Here is a 19,761-nt window from a genome sequence, read left to right on the forward strand (position 1 = left end):
ATCTTGGCCTGCCAGCCTCCAGGACTGTGAGAGGATAGAGCTCTGCTGCTGAAGCCCTGTTCTTGGTATTTTGTTATGGCAGCCCTGACAAACTCGTACAGGCAGGAACATATACTCTCCCTGTTCTTCTGACAAAGAAACTGAGGCACAGAGTGTTACCAACCGGCCAGGCTTGCCCTGCCCTCTCGCATTAAACAAATGACCTCGAAGTCCAAAAGCTGATGCAAGGATTGGAAGGTTTATTCAGGTTACACGTATTCAACTAAATTTCTAACCAAGCAAACAAACAAAGAGAAAAGAGGAGCAGTGGGGTCCAGTTCAGCCTAGTCCCAATCTGCGGGGCCAACCTACTCCATTAACAAGAATTGATAAAAGCAGTTCTCCCCTTTGTTTTCAGCATAAAGAAGAAAAGTACCAACTAGATTTAAATCAGAAAAACAAAGCATAGCCAGGAGCCCTCCACAGTGCACCTGTACAGACGTGGATACAATCCAGCAAACAGAAGAGGGCCGGGAAAGTCAGAGAAACGTAAAGAGAATAAAGCATTGACTTGTCAGAACTTAGGCCAGGGACTCCAGGAGAGATCTGCCAGCAGCAGAGACATGGGAGCAAAATAGTCCCAGTGGCCACTTGCCTCTTGCAGCTGGAGTCCTCTCCAATGCCCTTCCAATTTTTGCCAGTGATTAAATTAGGAAATCGGATTCCAAAGTCATAGAAATGAATCATGTACCCAGCAGTAAAGCAAGCAGCGCTTTATGAAAAGAGGAGATGGACTTATTCATGAGGGGGGTAGCAACAGTAATTTAGCCCCCCCAGGGGAGCTGCTCAGGGTCTTTTTATAGGAAAGGAGTTAAGGGGTGGCAGGCAGCATCACTGGAGGTGGTCAGTTCTGTTCTTCCTGGTTGTGTCATGAGTGCATGCTCAGTAGGCAGTGCTGTTCATCATTGTCACCCCAGGAGGGTCATTGTAGCAGTCACCTTGATACTTTGTGCACAGGTGAGAATTCCTAAAGCGGTCTTAGGTTAATCTGTAACTTTTACAATTGTAGTAAACAAGCCTTGGGAAGGGTTTTTTCCACTCAGGAAATATCTGTTTCCTGTCTTATGTCAGTCTGTTTTGTCAGGGCAGCCCATGGGGTAATCATTTGCATGGAGGGGTCTCATGACTGAGGAGTGGAAAAGTAACAAAGTGTCTTCTGCAGGGAAAATGGAGTCAGTTTGGTTCACAGGCTTAGCCTTACTGTTTCAAGAGAGGTTTAGTGACTTGGGTCATGTGGTCAGGACCCGACAGGAACAAGGCCTCTCTCTGCAGCACACACACTCTGGGGTGCTGTGCTGCACTTCCTTAGACTCCCTGGGAAAATGTGATTCCTCAGTGCACCCTCAGTGTGCAGGAGCGTGAGTGTGGAGGTAAAGCCCGTTTCAACCATTTTAAGCAAATGGGCACGAGGCGGAGGAGTATGGGATATGTTGTGGAATGAATGAAGGACCAAGCCCAAGAGCGAGAGGCAGAGCTGGCCGCAGAGATAGCTGGGTGCGGACTGGATGCACTAGGCTTTGTCTCCTGTTCCCCCTACTCCCTCGGAGGAAGACCTGGCTCTTCTCCCATCACAGATCATGTGCCACACCTCACAGTCTGTGATGAGGTAGATTGATTTAGCTAATGCCATTTTTACTGTTCGAAAAGTGTCCTTGTTTGAACCCACCCCCCAACACCTATGGTGAAAATTGAAGCTTAAAAATTGCCCTGTTCTTACAAAAATTTTAAATTCTGCCTGCCTTTGCTGTTTCCCGCCTATGCTGTCCCTGACTAATAAAACCAAGGGCTGTATCTGGATGTATCTAGACAACCTGAGGAGGAAACCGCCCTGTGGAAGTTTTTGCTGTCCCTAAGTGATTAACTGGCTTGTCTTGGCTTCTGTAACCAGCTGGCAGGAGGCCTCGCGAAACCCTCTCCCTCCTCACACTAGGAGGAAACGTGTGTGACTATATGATTTTCTTGCCTGTGTGACTATGTGCCTTTAATAGACCCTTTCAATTTAAACTCAGGGCTCTTCTCTTACCAGAATATCTGGAGAGACAGTTGCCGGTAAAGACCCCCTTTTAAAATTCTCATTTGGGCGTTCTGTTTCCTTTTCCGTGCGACAGCCTCACCACAAGTCCAGCTGCGGAGAGACTGGGATCCAGGGTGATCAGATTCCCACGGGGCAGATTTCCACTGGCTGCTGCCAGCCCAGCACTGTGGGAGTTGGTGTTTAGTGGGTGCAGAGTCTCAGTCTGGGAGATGAGAGAATTCTGGAGAGAGACAGTGGTGATGTTTGCACAGCAGTGTGAACGTGCTCAATACCCCTGACCTGGACACTTAGATGGTCATGATGGTCAGTTCTATGTTACGAATGTTTCACCACAATAAAGATTATTCCTTAGAGAGAGATACTGACGGGTGCACTGAGAGATGGGCTTAGATGGGCCCCACTTGGGTTGGGCCCCAACCTTAAGCCATGCAGCTTGCGAGGCGCCGTGGCTGGGCGCTCGCAGGGGTCAGTGGCATGGCCAGGGAGGTCAGTCCCCAGCCCAGGATGGCGCAGGCAGCAGAAAGGCGTCCTGGCGAGGGATCATCCCGGGGCTGTCCAGGGCCAGGGGACCCTCGGGCTGCAGCAGCGAGTAGGACTAATGGTCCCAGAGGGAGCGCGGCTGTGAGGGCGTCGTGTCCATCCATACTCGGGTGGCCACACGGCAGAGAGCAGGTGTCCGCGAGAGCCCTCCTGACCGACGGGCGGAGCAGCGGACCTTGGGTCGCGGTGCGTGCGGCCCGTCTCTGGACCCTGCGGGCCGGGTCCACACAGCTGTGGGGCGGTGAAGCCTGGAGCCCGGGAGCCCGGGGCTCGCAGCCGCACCGCAGCGTGAGCCCCGGGGACGTGCGCCAGGCGCGGTCCGGGGCGGGAATCAGGACGGGGAGGGAGCCAAGTAGCGAAAGGGGCAACCGGGGTGCCGCCCAGGGCCAGGCTCTGCCAGAGGCTGCGCGACGGCCGCCGTGAGCCTCCCAGCGCCCGGGCACCGCCGCACGCCCCAGGCCACCTGCTCGCCGGGGCCCAGCAGCCGCGCCGCTACCCCCGTCCAACGCCCCGCTCTCTGCTGGCGCCACCCGGCTCACCAGCCACACCCGCCACACCCGTCACCGCTCGGCTTCACTGGGCTCCATCCGGCCCACCCGCCACCGCTCGGCTCTACCCGCCACCGCTCGACTTTACTCGCCACCGTCCGGCTCCGCTCGGTCCCATCCGCCAGCATTCGGCTCAGATGGCAGCCGGAGGGTGGGGTGCAGGTGTAGGTCCTGCAGAGCGACAGCTGAGGCGCAGGTGTAGGTGCCGCAGAGTGACAGCTGGGGTGCAGGTGTAGGAAGTGGGCAGCTGGCAGACAGGAGGTTTGCCCCTACTTTAGCTGGTTCCCGAGTGTCCCCCTTCTGACTGCATCCTTCACCCTCTCCGCGAGCTAGATGGAGCCTGTCAGCAGGTGGGAAGCCGAGCGTGCAGGGCGTCAGCAGTCCAGGGGATCTGCCATCACCGGACAGGGGCTACCTGAGCAGAGCTTGAGCCACGACGCCAGGTGTAGCGGATTGAATCGTGCCCCCCCAAAACTCATTGCAGCTTGAATTGTGTCCCCCAAGTTTTATGTATTAGAAACTTGGCCCCCACTGTGACTGTTAAGAGGGTGAGAAATCCTATTAGGATAATTGAAAGGAGGAGCCTTAAAGAGGTGATTGGATTGTAGGACCGTGCAGTAGTGAATGGATTAATAATGGTGGTCATGCGTGTGGTTCTGAGGGCTTTAAAAGAAGAGAGAAAGAGTCTGTCTGTCTGTCTGTCTGTCTATCTCTCTGTCTGTCTGTCTCTCTCTCTCTCTCTCTCTTGCTTCTCACCATGTGATCTGCTTGTACCCACCGGCTGCCTGCCACTTTCCGCCCTGAGTAGAAGGAGCATGAGGCCCGCGTCAGATGCAGCTGTCCCAGAATCCTGAGCCAAATAAACCTCTGTTCTTTATAAATTACCCAGTCTCAGGTATTTCTGTTATAGCAACACAAAAATGGGCTAATACACCAGGGTCTGTGACTAAATTTTGCCACATATTGGCTGAGTTCTTGGGTAATTTGCCAAGAAATGGAGATTTTTATAATAGTGTGCTTATGTACAAATATATCACTCTGTATCTCTCACTGGATAATTCTCTCATTATATGAATATCTTACTATATAAATATCTCAGCACATATAGCTCACTGTATGTATCTCTCACCATATGAATATCTCACTATAACTATGTCACTATATATTTCTCTCACTATATATCTCTCTCACTATATATCCCTCACTATATGAATTCCTCACTATATATATATATCTCACTTTATATCTATCACTGTATATCTCACACAATCAAACTCTGCTCTCTTGTTCTTTTCCATCTATCACAGTATTATCGATGTCACTGGCTGCTTCTGAGTTTATGTGGGTTGACACACATGGAGTTTAGGACAAGGTCAGGCAGATGTGCTCAGTGTCAGCTCTCTGAAAGTCATCAGCTGGGGGACACTGGGGTGAATTCTGAGATGTGTGATGGTTCCTGCCCACCTCCGGGCACCATGGGTACATTGCTGAGGGTCAGATTGGACAACGGGTAGATTGTGGTGACAAGATCCACCCAGGGGAATGTGGGTGCCCAGACACCTCAATCCCAACACCCGGCATGGTCCTGTGACTGCCATCCCTGGCTGCACTTCAGGCGCTCTGGGGATGCTTCTTTTTTCATTCTGGCAAGTTGATTTGAAATTCTTATGTGGTCTTCATAGGGTTCAGGGCTACCTGTGATCCATGTGCAGGCCCCTTCTCAGTCTGGCTTCCACCCTCGTCTACTGAAAGGAAATAGGCAATGTAGACAGGGTTGTGATTCCCGGTTGGAAAGCAAGATACAGGAGTTTTGAGAAATGGTTTCAGCTCCAGAGCTGTGTGGCCCCGAGCCCCACCCCAAGACCCCAGGGGGTGGGTTCTGTTGATGGGAACTGCAGGGACAGGGAGGCCAGTATTGCAGGGGTTAGTGTTAGGATTACGCTTCGAGGTTTAGGGCTGGATATCATGGTTGTGGTTAGGGTTGCTTCTCAGGTTACCTCAAACACTTCCTTACCTTGAAAGGGCCCAGGCAAGCGCTTCCTCTACTCAGTCGCATTTTTCTAGGATCCGAATTGGCTCCAGCATTTTGTTTAAGATTCCCCATATGACCTTGTGATGTATCCAATGCAGTCAGTCTCCAGCATGTTGTTTAAATCCTGTAACCCTGAACCAGCAAGTGGATGTTTCGGCAACCTTTGATTTCCTTCCTCAGCATTCTGAGCACAGCAGGACAGCCACGACACTTCTGCAGGGATGACTTTTGGCACTTTTCTTAGAGGACTTAAATGCTGTTTTTGCGACTCTGGGTTTCATCACAACTTCATTGCTTGTGATGCACTTGCCAACTCCAGGTCTGCCTGGCTTTTTCTGTGAACTCACCACCTCTCTGTCTCTCTCTCAACAGCAGAGTCTGATCAGAAATTGGCTCCCACGTTGAATGCTGTATGACAGTCACAGCCCTAAGGGGCACAGGACTTCAAGTCTGGGCCTGTGTCCTGCCCACCTAGCTCCCTTGAGTTGTGCCTAGACAGGGCCTTGAGTCACGTGGGGCACCCAGGCCAGGCAGTGCCCCCGAAGCTCAGAGCCCACCTGGCACAGGATCATCAGCTTTCTCCCCTGTGCCCGCCGGCCTCCCGCTGAAGACACACTCAGTCTGTGCAGTGACCTGGTTTTCTTCTCTGTGTGAGGGCTCACTCCCAAGAGGGGACAGGGACAGGAGGAGGAGCAGGGGGTGTAGTGCCATCCCCATCTCCCCCCAGCTCTTCTGTGGAACCCTGGCCCTGGATACCAGCCTTTTATACCCCGTCCGGTGTTCCCCAGCTTCAGACAGGTCACAGTGGAGTCCCCAAAATGTTACTCCCATGACTCTATCCATCTACGACCTCCTAGAGGATTCTCCTCCTGAGTCCCCGCCCAGGCAGACTTGTCCCATGACTCCTTCCCTTTTCTAGGCCCCGCCTCCCTCTCCCCCATTTCAGAGACTTAATTTTACAGGTGGAAATTTTGGGACTGGGGGAGAGGACCTACGCAGGAGCATACCCTGATTATATGTAGGGCAGCCTCAAACCCAGATCCCAGCAGTCTCCCCCCGCCCCCACTTGCACTGTTTCCCGGAGCTGGAGGAGGAGGGACCAAGAGCCCACAGCTGGTGAGGGCTCTGTCATTAAAGGGTTTGGGACCACCCCACCACTGAAGCCCTGCTCTGTAAACGTGCCCCAGATCCTGGGGCTGCAATTGCCCCCTCTGCTATGATACCTGATACCCAACCTGATGACTGGACCCATAGAGAAGAAGTTGGGGCCTTGGCCAACTGGTTTCCTGACTCCTTTTCCTTTTCTCTTGAGTTCCCACTCGTGTCTGTGCCTGGCTTTCGCCTCTGAGGCTACAGAGATGGGGGTAACGGGAGAGACCATGGGGTGCTGGTGGGGGTGGTCCCCTCCCGACCCATCCCTGTCTCCATCTCCTCCCCTGGTTCTCTCCCTGGGCCCAGGAGGTGATTTAAGTGGGACTTGGTTCCCGTGAGACCCGGCTGAGAGTCTGAGTTCCCGTGGCCTCCCGGACTCTCTCGCCTTCGGAACTGGGGACGAGGTACACTGCCCGTGCTGCAGGTTTGTGTGGGAACAACGTTTATTGGAAAAGGAGGCCAGAAGAACATAGAGGGGAGCCATGTGGGACATGGAGGGGATCTGTAACTGTCCATAGCCCGTGAGCCCTAAAGGAATCCCGGCCCCCCCACATTTTCTGCCTCGTCTCTGGTCATGAAAGTGGAGGGTGTGTTTGATCGCTTACATCTTTTTCGACACTCCTGGGGAAGGCAAGAGGTCAAAAGACGTTCTCTGAAGCCCCCTCAGTGCTGGGGCGTGGAGGTGTGTGGTGGCCACCTCTCTCTCTGTTGAGATGTGGTTTTATTGCTGGGGCTTCTCCCTTGTGTGTGTCCTCTGGTGTAGGATGAGGCCTGACTTGTTACTGAAGCCTCTCCCACACTCTCCACACTTGACTTTTGCAATTCTTGAGATTCCTAACCCCACAAATAATTTGCCTGTGTCCTCTGGATGCACTTTCTGGCCTGTTCTGGACTCTTCTTGAGAACTCCCCATTAGTCCTTTGGGTGGGCTGGAAAATGTGTTTGAAATTCTCCTCTGCTTTGTCCTTTTATATAAGGGGTTGTTCCCTTCTTTGACCCCTTGACCTTCAGCCTTGTCATTCCAGCTGTGTGGATCAGAACGTTGCTGCTCCTGATTCTGACCAACTGGATGGAGATTCCCTGGCTGGAGAAGTTCTCTTGCAGATGTCCCTGGGAAGGTCTGAGAGGAGTGATTGTGTTCCACATGTTGCCTGAGGAATTTCTGACTGGAGAAGGCCAGAGGGCTTGAAGAACATGGGTGGATCTCTGGCTTTTGTTCTGCTGAAAGAGGAAGTTTTTGGTTAGGCGAGATGTAGACAACACTGTCTGGGACATCTGCTTTGTTGTATGGTAAGGCCTGCTCCCCTAATCATTCCTCATGTGGTAACGCCTGCTGTCTCCCACCGAGTGTTCCTTTATAGTCTTTTTTCATTCCATTTTTGTTCTCTACATCTTCCTCAGAAACCCAGAAATCCTAGGTCAAGGGCCTTGTCTATGTATCAGCCAAACCAGGGACCTTCAGTAGCATCAGAGGCAGCTTCAGTCTTTATACAGAAGGAACTGCAGTGACTTTGCCACACACACTACAAGTATCTTCTGGGTCATATCATATCGTCTTCTCCCCCTAATCTCTGGGTACTTTTCCTGATAGAGCATCTGCAGCTATTTTATTCTACTGAGAAATAATAACTGACTTTGGATTACATAGATGGTGATAGATTTTGGATGTGTTGAACCCTCAAAACTCATGTGAAATTCTGATCCCCAATATGGCAGTGTTGGGAGCTGTTTGAGTCATGGGGGGAAGATCCCTCATGAATGAATTAATGTTCTCCCTGGAAGGTGGCAGTAGTGAGTGAGTTCTCACTCTATTAGTTCCCACGAGAGCTGGTTGTTTAAAAGACCCTACCACCTCCCCCATCTCTCTTTCTCATGCTTCCTCTTGCCGCTTGTACCTGCCAGCTGCCTGCCACTTTCCACCATGAGTAGAAGCAGCCTGAGGCTCATGCCAGATGCAGCTGTCCCAGTATCATAAGCCAAATAAACCTCTGTTCTTTATAAACTATCCAGTCGCAGGTATTGTGTTATAGCAAAACTAAAAGGGGCTGTTATGGATGGACTCATCCTTAGTGACTTTTCTTATGAGGGGAAAGGGATCTATAAAGTCAGGAACCACTTCTTCTGGAGATGCACAAATGTAGAAGGCAGTGTAGAGTAGTGGTTAAAGAACACTGAATTTGAGTTTCCCCCGTCAAAGACATTTAATTGAGGACTCTTGTGTACCTGGTTCTCCATCAGGAAGTGGGATTCAGAGTGGTCCAGTCCCCCTTGAGTAAACGACTCTGGTTCCTGCTGCCTAAACTAGATTGTGAATTGCTTCTCTCTCTGTCCACAAATCATAAAATGAAAATATGTCCTTCCTTGGGTGACACGCCAAATATTCCTACTTGAGTTATTTCATTCAGTCTTAGGCCATTTCAAATTTAATAGAAAGTTCTGTTTTAATTATATCCCTAATCAGACTTCTTACCTCCTGACTCCCACCTTTATCCAAACCACCATCCTCTCTTACCTGGAGTCTAAAGTGGACTCTGATGGGATTACCCACTGCAGTTTATTTTCTGAAAATTAACCAAAACTCCACAATTGTTTCCATCTTAGGAAAATCCCCAGTTTCTGGGCAGGAATCATGGGCACTACATGTCCAGGCTTCTGTGTATCTCTCTGACCTCTGCTCTCTTCTCTGCTTCCTTCACCTGGGTGGTCTCAGCCATTTCTCAAACACCCTCACTCTCTCCTGCCTCAGGGCTGTTGCACGAGCTGCTCCCTCTGCCTGGAGTCCTTTGCCCACATCTCTGCACCTCTCAAATGTTATGTCCTGAGAAGAACCTTCCCTGACCGTCCCTTGTCACACCCTCCCTCCCCTCATGATGATCTCTAGGCTCTTTTCTGGATTAGTTTTCTTGAAAGCACGAATCACTGTCTGATATGCACATGCCTGTGCGTGTCTGCGTGTTTCCTTAATTCACGTGTCAGCTGCTCAAGAGCACATATTCTGATCATCCTGTTCTGTGTGTATTTCCTGTTCCTGGAACATCGTCTGGCACAGAGTAGGAATTCACGTGACAACTAATTGAAATAATGAATGAATGAAAAACAACATATGCATGTTATTTAGGAATATGGAAGAAATTAAGAAACAATTAAAAGAGCCAGATGAAACTGCCTTGATAAAAGAGCTGGTAGGTGCTTGAGACTTGTTCTTTGTCTCTAAGCCCGTCAGGACTATATGTTGTTATATATTTTTCATATAAAGAAGTTAAAAAAATAAAATAAGAACAGAAATTTCAAAATATAAATTGTCCCTAAGAGTCAAAGGCAAATGAAATGAATCCTTAATTTCAGAAGCACCTGATTTGAAATTTTTCCATCTTTCGACTGCATTTTACTCTACTTAAGAGTTGTACCATGAAAATTCCCAAGGAGAATTCTTTCTCTTCTGTTCTATTTAAAGAATAATAGTGGTGCCCACCTCTCCCTGCTGTGAGCTCTTTCTTCCACTTGCTGTCCCGCTTGATACCCAGCTCCTGGCCATATTCATCCCCGTACCAGACCAGCAGTTCACAGCCCGGCCTGATGACCTGGCAAGTTCGATAGAAGATCTGCCCGTGGTATTGAAAGGCCACCAGGTTCTGCTCCTCATCATCCCGGGCACAGTTCACATACCTGGGGTTGAGGCAGACAAAGGGACAGAAAATAACAGGCAGTGAGTCTCCACTACCTGCCAGGGCCATGTTGGGCTTGTCACCAGATGGTCAAGGCCCCCATGCTGTGACGGGCCTTGCCGTTACCCTCCTCCAGGAACCTGCTGTTCATACCTAAGCCTCTTTCTCCAAGTCCTGCTTATGGTGCTCATCCTGCCTGGAATGCTTTTCCCCCCCTTGCCTACTTATCCATTCTTCAAAGCCCAATTACAGACTTACCTCCACCTTGATTGGCCATAAAACACTGACTTCTCACTTCTCTAAACTCTGAATCGATTTCTGCTCATAGCACAGAATTTGGTGTTTGATCAATCATGTACTCCACTTCTGGATTAGCACACATCATTCTTTACTCACCCCAAGTCTATCTTCTTTTAAGAGACCTTTCTCTAATCTCCCATAGATTACCTAGGTGCCATTCACCTGCCTCCCTGGGTTCCCATAGAAACTTAGAGGTCCCTTTGTCCTAGCATGGAAATACAGAATAATAACAGCATGTCCATATTCTTATCTTCTAATAAAATGAGAGTCCCTCATGGAAAGGGGCTGGTCCATGCAGCACAGAGGCCCGTGACCACCCTGCAGCTCACTTCTCAGGCTTCAGGTTTTAATTTCATTGAAGCTGGCAAGATTTCCTGCCCTCACAGATTAAAGGTCCCTTGTTTTACATTGTCTTGGCCTTGTGTACTTCTCCTATAATCAAATGTTTCACATCTCCGCGCAATAGTCCTCCACGAGGGCATGGGTTGTGTGATCTGTTCATGTGATGTACTCCATTTTCTAAACAAGAATATAGTAAGTGCTTAATAAATGCTGATTAGATCAATTAAAGTGCGAATCCAGCATCCCCAATGAATCTAGGCTCCTCAGCGTTTATTCTGGTGCCCCAATTTTGTCTATCATAGAGATTTAGTTTTTTCATAAAAGAAATGGTAATATTTATATTTTATCTCTTTTTCCTGGATGTTCATAATATGAAAGAACATTGTAAGGAGAACAGAGAGTGTAAAAACCATCGAGGGAGGCATGCTGAGGAGAAAAGAAGCCGAGCTTGAGAGAGATGAGTGTCCCTGCTGGAACCCGAAACCTATTGGCCTTACCTCATCCAGTTGGCAAGAGATTTGTCCTTTCCATCCACATACTCATAGCAGTTTCTCCCCTTGGTGATCTGAGTTTCAGAAAAATAAGTTAGTCATTTTGGGTTTGAGGGGCAGGTAATAATCAGAATTATTTTATTGTACTGTCATCGATGCATTTTGAGCCTGCATGGATTCAGCCGCCAATGGTGGCACATGCTGTGTACTCCTCAGCATCATCTACACATCTGAGTTGATTTGTCCAGTCAGAGCTGAGGCCCCATAGGGAGAATGCACTTTTTCTGTCTCTGTGCCACTTTTCTCCGGCTCACCCTCTGACCTTTAAATAGGAGTTCCAGGTTCATGCAAAGACCACTAAGTACACAGAGCTAACCATGTTGCCAGTATCCATGTTCTAGCATGTAGAAGGTGATGTCCCACCAAAGGCACAGAAGGGATATAGGAAGCCAGAAGATGGGGTAAGATAGGCCCTTCTCACCATCCAGGAGTAGCCACTGTTGGCTGCCTCTTCATCTTCTGTGATCGGGCCCTCAAAGTGGCCAAAGTGCAGACCCAGTGGAAGATCGGATGCCTCATTCCATACTCCAAGCCCGGCCTCAGGGATGCCCGACGGCCCAATTCTCAGCCCAGGGGGCAAAGTGAGGGCTGAGCGGTTGGGATGCCCCTTGTCCACTGCACTGTCCTTTACAAATGTATGGGGACCATGAGCCACACAGCTGTCGATGAAGAAGTCCTGGCATTTCTCACAATCTGGAGGCGAGAGCAGCAGGGATTTGGAAAAGTATAGTGCATGTTCCTGGATATAAAGAGCTTCAGAAAGAGCCCAGCAGTTACATAATTTAGCCTCAATCCTGTATCCCAAGCCACCAGAGTAAAGGAATGATTTGGGGTCAAACAACAAGATAAAATTATTCTACCGGGATATAGCCTTCTCCATGAGTGGGCCAAAAGGGTCACTTACACAGGTAGTCATCATCCTGAGGCTCATCGACCTCTTTGTATGACCGACCCTTTCTTTCTCGCAGGCTGTACACCTTCACTTCAATCTCCTTTCTCTCGAGTTCTACATTGGAGAAGAGTAAGTGAGTGAAGTTAGGAGTCTGGAGTGTTTGTTTCTGTTTTTTCAGAAGATGTGAAATCTCTTACCATCAAATTATTATCTATCCTTCTACATACTCTGGCTCCCCACCCCTTCAGTACCTCTTAACTATTATTTCAGAGAGACTAAGACTCCACACTGACTACAGATGCATAAGTCAATTTTAGTTTCTGGATTCCCATGATCAGATTGAACCTCCCAAACTTTCTACTTACAAAACAGTTCATTCATGCATTTATTTATCCACAAAATATTTGTTGAGGGTGCATTACATATTAGGCATGGAACAAAGGCATGGATGTACAATAAGAAAATGTGGTCTCTATTATCACAGTTGTATATATCAGTTCTTTTATATTTAATTTAATGCTTTTAAAACATATATGAGCTATATGTGTTTATCTTCATTTTACAGATTAGCTTTAAGGAGTGCAGAGAATTTATAATGTCTGCCCAAGGCCCTAATGATTCTGCGTGGATTAAAACAAGCGTGTGACTTCAGAGTTGGTGTTCCCACATGCTATTCAGTACAGTACCTAACTTCTGGTCTCAGCATAGTCCAGCTTAAGTGCAGGCCTATTGAAAGTCTACGCCACATATCTAGACCATACTCACCAACTTTTCTAAAGGACCTAGAGGGGATAAAGTCCCCAAATTATTTTCTCTTACCCAATTTTTGTCTAGAGTGCCGTCTGGAGGTACTTGCTTCTGCAGGAGGGGACACTCGTTTCTGGGCCTTCTCTGAGTCACTTGTGTTCAGGAAATCTGTTGTTCCGGGCAATTTCTTCAAACTAGATTCATTACTTAACAGTGCCCTGGACATTCCCTTTAATGTGAGAGTCACATATTAAAAACCAACATACATTTATTTAGTTTCTTAGGGCTTGCAACATGTTTTCACATGTAGGAGTTTTGTTCAACAGTCCCTTGAAAAACCTGGAGTGTCTGAATACCAGAGAGAAAAGGAAAGGCCTGATTGGGTAGTGACTCCAGGACTAGAACCCATGTCTTAAGGCTCTTTTTTTTCAACTTTCTCTATATACGTGAGAGTGAGGGAGGGAGAATATTTTGGAATACTAGCAGGAGACTCAACCAGGTCTGTGAAAGAAGGAGGTAGGGGCTTATAGAGAAAAAGAGGGGATCTTCTATGAACTAGTAGACTTTTGATGGAAAGAGAAATGTAGAAAAGCACAGAGGGTACAACACACATCTAGAAAATGAACAGTGAGGTTGGGAGGAGAAGAAACAGTTGGTATAAATGTATGCAGACAACTAAGAAAGTCATGCTAAGAGTTGCAAACTGCCATAACCAGGAAGGAATATTTAACTTTGGAATTGAATGAACTGGTTCCTGTACCAATTCTACTTAAGGAAGGGTGTACTATTAGTTAATTCTACTCAGCTTTCTGATCCACAAATTGGCATGCATTCTCATTCTTAATGGTATAGTGAACATGAAATGCAATAATGTTCACCAAAGTGTTTTGCGAGTTGTTAAATACAGTGCAAACATGAGATTAATAATTTCTCTTATAGTCCTGACATCGATTTACCTCCTCAACCATCTCTACAGTTGAAATCTAATTCAAAGATATTATCTTCAGCATTACTTGACCCTGTTACACGTATTTTAATTTGCAAAACTTGGAATCATTCAGAAAACATTCAGGGGGCCCTCAGGGGCTCTAAGCCTCACCTGGGACTCCTGAGAAAAATCGGGTATGGACCATGCTCTCAAAGAGCTCACAATACAGAAGCAGCAGGCTAAATAAATGATTCGAAACAGCATGACATTTGCCTAATTTGGGCCCAGAGAAAGGAGTAGTTACTTCTTCCTACAGGGAGGAGAGTTTAAAATCAGTACCAGGATGCATTTCTACTGGATAGTGTAAAGTACATGAAGTGCTAAGTCATTTTCCTATCTGTTGTTTCTCAGTCAAACCTCAAACTTCTCAGGGCCTGGAGCAACTTTCTCACATCTGAATGCATCCCTTGTGAGAGAGTAGGAACTTTCTCCGTCTTCCTCTGGGACCGTGCGCAGTGCAAATTGACGGTATATTTGCAAGTTTCCCTCAGAGTGTCTTAGCCTATCTCTCACTTAGCACAGCAGACAAGAATTAGGTTGAAATAATCAGTCCGATGAATAATGTAAAGGTGTCCGGGTAAGGCAGCATGAACTTTACAAAACACGAAAGTTTTAATGAGCTTGTAAGTACTTTAGAGAATGAAGGAGTATTGGATTAGACTGAACCACTACTGACTGTGATCTCAAACATTTCTGTAGCTCAGTTTTTTCATCCAAAAAATGGTTATAGTTATAGTTGTAAGGTTTGAGTGAGTTTGTTCATGTAAAATGCTTAAAATAAAGTCTGAAATATTGCAAAAATAAAACGAGTGGTAGTGATTATTGTTGCTCTTCTTATTAACTCTTAAAATGATGATGTCAGACATTGTGCTGAAGAGATCAGAAAAGAAAGGCAGCAGTCCTAGGATACTCTGCACATTCTCCTTCCCTTCCATGTGTTTGGATCTTCCATGAGGAAGATTGACTTGTCGATAGGATTTTTCAGTTACTCACCTTCTGGTGTTTACTCTGTCCCACTCTGAAGGCCGCCCGAGGAAGTTTGACTAAAAGGTGATGAGAAATCAGTGTTTTGGTCGGTAAATATTTCCCAGCTCAGAAGATTCTCATCAGGGACAGAGAATTCTGAACTAGAGTGACAATTCCAAGTATTATCCACGGGTGATTTGAAAACGGTTTCTGAAGTAACATTAAGACCTTTGCTTCTATTGGAGGCATTGCTAATTTTCTTAAAATGTTTTTTTTTTTTTTAAATAGAACCCTGTATCTTGGTGTTAACACCACACTCTCACCAACTGAGGTAAATGGTCACCCACGACAAAGCAAAGAAAACAACACCAAACCTCATCTCTGCTTCTTCTTGTGTTCACAAGGTTTCCATTACATTTATCTTTTAAAAAATGAATTGGCTTAACTTTCATGGAAAAACGCTAAACAAAAGCACACGATGGAGGAAAGGACTGTCTCTTCAAGAGAGGGTATGGCGAAAAGTGGATCGCCATATGCAAAAGAATGGAGATTGACCCTTATCTTACACTACATACAAGAATAACATCAAAATAGATTAAAGACCTTAATCTAACACCCGAAAGTATAAAAATCCAAGAAGAAGACATAGGAGAAAGCTTCAAGAAATCGAATTTGGCCATGATTCCTTGGAAATGACACCAAAAGCATCAGTGACAAAAGCAAAAATAGACAAAGAGACTATGTAAAGCCTGAAAACTTCTGAGCACTGAAAGAAAAAATCAGTGGAGTGAAAAGGCTGCCTACAGAATGAGAGAAAATATTTACAAACCATATGTCTGAAAAAGGGTTAATACCTAGAATATCTAAAGAACTCCTACAACTCAACAACAAAAAAAAACTCAGTTAAAAAATGGGTGCTATGACTGGATTTTGCTCCTCCAAAATTCATATGTTGAAATTCTAATTCCTGGTGTGATAACATTGGGAGATGGAGCTTTGTGGAAGTAATTAGGGTTAGATGAATTCATGAGGGTGGGGCCCTCATGATGGGAATAGTGCTTTTACAAGAAGAAGAAGAGAGAGATTCCCCCCAAGAGGTGGAAGCAACCTAAATATCCATCAACAAGTGAATAGATATAGAAAATGTGGTATATAAATACAATGGGCTATTATTCAGCCTTAGAACATAAAGAAACCCTGCCAGTGCTATGACGTGGACAAACCTTGAAGACATTTTGATAAGTTAAAGAAGCCAGTCACAATAAGACAAATATGGCATGGTTCACTTATATGAGGTATCTAAAGTAATCAAATTCATAGAAACAAAGTAGAATTGTTGCCAAGAACTGGGGCAGGAGGAAATGGTGTGTTGTTGTTCAACGGGTGTAGCTTTAGTCATGCAAGATGAAAAAGTTCTAGCAGTTTCTTGCACATCAGTGTGTATATAGTTAATCATATCAAACACTCAAAAATTGTTAGGAAGGGTAAGTTGCCGTTGTGTGATTTCTCATAAGAAATCTCAAAAGGAAAAAAAAAATTCTTGTAGAAATCCCACAAGATTTCTCGATAAGAGACGATAAAGTGACTAAGGTGGGGATCAACTGAGTGCAGATAACGATGTATGACAAACCATGGGGTTAGTCATGTCTTCTTCTAAGACCATTGATCCAATGACTGACCTATTAAGACATTAGGGTTAGAAAGCTTTTTGGTGGATTTACAGTTCAATGAAAGTTTAGTTAATTTCCCGCTGATTAATTAACAATGTCTAGCAAAACCAGTCTTTCTTTTATTACTTTAAAGAATGATAAACTTTAAACATATAGAACAGTGTGGAGAATAATGTTGGAAATCCTATAAATCCATCACCATCCAATCCTATTTCAACATTCGGACACAGCTGATGGAAATGTTTTCATTTCGACTTTTTATTTCAAAATTCAAAAATAGACATAAAACAGACAAAAGAGCTAACTATGACGCTGTGAAGCCACCTGCCAGCCCTTCCTCCTTCTCTTGTGATAATAACTTCTGAGTTTGGTATTTCTTACTCATAGTCAGATTTTTATACGTTTAGCACTTATTACTGTATCTGTAAATAAAATATGTAATTATTTTACAGGTTTAAAACCTTTATATGAATAGCCTCTTACTGTATATACTGTATTGCATCTTGCTTGTTTGTTGAACATTTACGTTTTTGAGAGAACATGGTCTCCTTTGTTAACTCCTGAGATAAAGCCGAGACATCAACCCAGGATGGTTTCAGGAGGTCACCTCTAATTCCTCCTGGCCCCTCACCTTTCTGTCGAGGTGTCCATTCTTCATCAGAATCCTCAGTGTCATCCACTTGGTGCTTGGTCTGCCTTTGGTGACACAGGAAAGCTGGTTGAGAGGCTCCGACACCTGGAAAGAAGCCAAATCTTTGTCCTAAAAGGGAAGTGGTGAGAGGAGGAACAAAGGGTGGTGGCAATGGAAAGCACCACAAAGCCAGTGTGGCTCAGCGCGTGCTGGGAGAGTCTTGAACAAGGTCAAGATGTGAGCTCTGCATGACTAGTGCCGATACTCGGCTGTGCACTGACAAAAAAAAAAAAAAAAAAAAATTAAGAAGAACAAAATTTCCCCTCCAGATTTCTCTCCATACAGAAGGGAACTGTGGGCCCATGCAGCTGCCTAAGAGAGAGCCAAAATAACACGGGGACAGAAGACCTGTTTTATATTTCGCAGGCCGGTCTGCAACCAGCACTTGAAGTTACCTAAATTAATCAGCACATTATCGTTCCTTCTCACATTCCTATAGTGAATTTTCTCCAGTTCTCCCATCTCTGCCCATTCTTCCTTGGAGAAGTATATGGGAATGTCTTTGGAAGCATCTTTAGCCTAGAGAAAATAACATAGTTCATCAGTGATTTACTGCACACATCACAAGATCGAGTGGGGCCTTTCCTTCTGCCTTGTAATCTTAACAATCAGAACATAGGCTGGGGTCTTGGGGTGGTCTCTGTGAAACAAGGATAAAGATGTTCATTACCTCCCTCCCCAGATTGTGTTCTGTTTGAGAGAACACAGCATTTTCCTAGCTCTCCCCAACACAGAGAGTTTGATTCTTGTCTCCTTTTCTCCCTCATGTCCCAGACAGGACCAATTGTCCCCATTGCATGCACATGCACAGCCAGGGTCACACAGAGTTGCAGGCCACAAGTCTGTGGCCCTCCAGACACCAGCTGCTTGTCACTAGTACCCCCTCTCCATCCTTCGTACAAATCCTGCTTGGAGCTTCGCTCGACTTCCCCCACCTCTCACCATGGGCTTCCGCCCTGTTCTCCCTGCATCTCCCTCAGGGTTCTCCTCCGGGGAGCTGTTGGAGCTCATGGTGCCGGGACAGGATGGCAGGCCCTGCTCCACCTCCAAGGTAGAGAAGGTCCCGTGAGTCTCCCAGCTGCAAGGCCAAAGCTCCTGTGGAAAGAGAGGTTGTTGAGAGGGGGCCACAGCCCAGACCACTGCCCAGAGCCAGGCTCTGTCTTCTCCACTTGGCCAGGGTGTCCAGACCAGGAAGATGTGGGGACCCTGCAAGGACTGGAGGGCGTTGGGGAGGTCTGGGGGCTATTGACGGGATGGGGGGGTCTCTGCTGGCCATCACAGACCACCTAATGTAAGCTGTTTTGTTTCAGTTCCCCTGCATCTTGATGCATCTGAGGAAGCGTGGCAAAGGTGACTGAGGGTCAAGGCTAGGGGTCTTCAAGGGGATTCCTGAGGTGTGAGGGCTAGGGGATTCCCATGGAGACCTTGAGGGCCCCTGACTGGTGGGACTCAGGTTACACTGACCAGCGGGGCTCTCCTCCAGCGAGAGGAAATGAACATTTCTCATAGGAAGGCTTCCGGGATCTCCACCAGGAGATTCTGGAAAAGTCTGGGAGTAAAGCAGCCTGGATCTCTAAGGAGCAGCAATCCCTCAGGCTGAGGAGATTGGGGGTCTCCAAGGCCAATGAGATTTGGGGTCTCTCAGGCTGAGGTTCTGGGAGTTTCTCAGGTCGAGGGGATTTGGGGTCTCTCAGGCTGATATTATTTGGGGTTTTTCAGGACAAGATTTTGGGTCTTTCGTGCTGAAGAGATTTGGGATGCTCAGGTTGAGAGGCTTTGGGATTCATCAGGTAAAGTGAATTTGGGGTCTCTCAGGATGAGAGGATGTGGCATTTTTGAGGCTGAGGAAACTCGGGGTCTCTCAGGCTAAGGAGATTTGGGGTCTCTCATTAGGGGGCATTAGGCTCTCTGACACTGACGTTATTTGGGGGTCTTTGAAGCTGACGGACGTTTCCAGGCTGAGCAGGATCTCTAAGGTTGGGGAAAATTGGTCTCTCTGTGGCTGCGGTATTTAGGGTTTCCCAGGCTGAGGGGGTTGGGGTGCCTTAGGCTGAGGGGAATTGTGATTCCTCAAGCTTAGGGTGTTTGGGCTCTAAGCATTAGAGGATTTGGCGTTCCTGTGGGTGAACGGTAGATTTGAAGGTGTCTGAAGCTGAGGTGCGTCGGTGTCTCAGGCCGAGGGGGTTTAAGGTCAGTCCAGGTTAGCGGATTCGAGGTCTCTTGGGGATCAGGGGATCTGGGGTTTCCCAGGCTGAAATTTGAAGGTCTTGGGCTGAAGGTTTACAAGGGTTTCTTACTGCACGGCAAAGACTTCCCGAGTTCCTGTCAGTCTCCCTGGCTTTCTCCTGCCGCGCGGCCCACCCTGGCCTGGCGCCCGCTCGGATCCTCTCAGGAGGGAGACGACCGTTGAAATGGCCACGCAGCCGCCGGTACCACCAAACCGCCAATCCGAGCTCCCGACAATAAGCGATCAGGAGGGGATAAAGGGGCAGGGAGTAGGGCGGAACCTAAACCTGTCAGTAATAGGAACCACTTCTTTCCCGCCTGGTGGACGATCCTGACCAAAACCTCAGGCATTCGCCACTCTGGGTACTGCGCATGCG

At 47.1% G+C, this 19,761-nt stretch overlaps 1 pseudogene; it reads right to left on the minus strand.

The window, feature by feature from the left end:
* Window positions 1-2,493: 2,493 nt before the first annotated feature.
* LOC134369087 (histone-lysine N-methyltransferase PRDM7-like) lies at window positions 2,494-18,169 on the minus strand (annotated as a pseudogene).
* Between the last annotated feature and the right edge of the window lie 1,592 nt (window positions 18,170-19,761).

Source organism: Cynocephalus volans, unplaced genomic scaffold (assembly GCF_027409185.1).
Source record: "Cynocephalus volans isolate mCynVol1 unplaced genomic scaffold, mCynVol1.pri scaffold_35, whole genome shotgun sequence".
Lineage (NCBI taxonomy): Eukaryota > Metazoa > Chordata > Mammalia > Dermoptera > Cynocephalidae > Cynocephalus > Cynocephalus volans.